Below are 1582 nucleotides of genomic sequence, written 5' to 3' on the forward strand. Positions count from 1 at the left end.
AGAGCGCTGTACATTCACTCCCCCCACCTACAATCCCTGCCGGTACAAGACTCGAACCCACAAGCTTTGGGTTACGAGTCCGACTCTTTAACCATTAGGCCACGACTTCCCCGTCGTGATGTGTGCGTAATGAGTGCATAAGAACAGTTTCACACAAAGTGTGGGATCTACCAACTTGTACTTATATGCAGAAATGTGTGTAAATATAAGCACACCTCTGAGCATGCTTATGCAGAGAATCTAGTGGTAGGATAGCGACACTAAACATAAAAAGCATTTAAGAGTGTCACAGTATGCATTAAGCAATCCACATATGTCCTGTGTTTCCTTTAATTATAAAACATTCAATTTATCATTTGTCTAGTTTTAAACAGACAAGTTGTGTAACTGGTGTCAAACCCTATAAAAGACAGCTGTGACAAATGTTTGTCTCAGACTGTGCAATGGCTTATCTTGCGTTATTGGAAGACTTTGCAAACAATGCGCTCCGCAGAGAACGTGTTTTCAAAGACCGCGCTGAGAGTGAGAGTACAGAATGGCTTCTCAGTCGGTACCGCTTTCTTTGCCATGATTTCGGTGAGGACACATACATTCACGTGATTTATAAAGGGAGGTGTTGTCACCATATATGGTTCATTGGAGGAGTTTCAGAATGCAAATGACCGTGAACGTGAACGAGCATGGTACTTACGTACATGTGGGATTTATCAACAATGATTGCTTACTCATGTGCGTAAGAACTGCGTGCGCACGTTTGATAAATACGCATTTTCTTGTACTTAGGCACATTCTAAATTTCATTCATAGGACAAAATATAGAACCTTTTCTAATCTACGCACTGTTGATAAATGAGGGCCCTGGGGCCTCATGTATAAAACTTTATGTAGATTTCATCCTAAATGTGTGCGTACGCACAAAAGCAAGATTTTGCATGTGTATAAAAGTTTGCAGATTTGTAAAGCCATGCGTACGCCAGAACCTGCGCAAAATTCCCTTTGTAATATCCAGTCAGCGGAAGATTGTGCGTACATGAATCTCCACCCCGTCTCCTCCCCGAAATAGCCATTTATGGAGCTTACAACGCCTATATGCATAACGTCATCTGCATATCATTTCCATGCATATTCCATCCACGTGACACCATGTTTAACGCAGTTAAGGGTAGGAATACGTTAGGAAAATATGAGATACGGACTATAAATGCGTTTTGAGACATCACTATTCTAATTTATGCAATTTGCCAAAAAAGGTAAACATATATTTTAGAATGTTTATAGCTTATATTTTTATGGAAAGAGATAAAGGCCTTATTTTTTTGCAGTGTAAATAGCTGTCTGACTCACCGCGTCAATAATAAAACATTTTGAAAATAAAACACGCATATCTTACAGTTTCCTTCAAATTCTATATTTAAATATGGTGTTTGTCACAACGCATGATCTAGAGTGCCCTTATGGTGTGCACATATTTACGCCTAGTTTATTTTTTATAAATCCCGATATGTGTGTGGAAAATTGCGTACGCACATTTCCATGCCCATTCTGTGCATACGCAACGTTTATACATCAGGCCCCTGGGGCT

The sequence above is a fragment of the Sinocyclocheilus anshuiensis genome, unplaced genomic scaffold (genome assembly GCF_001515605.1).
Source record: "Sinocyclocheilus anshuiensis isolate Anshui unplaced genomic scaffold, SAMN03320099.WGS_v1.1 scaffold431, whole genome shotgun sequence".
Taxonomy (NCBI): domain Eukaryota; kingdom Metazoa; phylum Chordata; class Actinopteri; order Cypriniformes; family Cyprinidae; genus Sinocyclocheilus; species Sinocyclocheilus anshuiensis.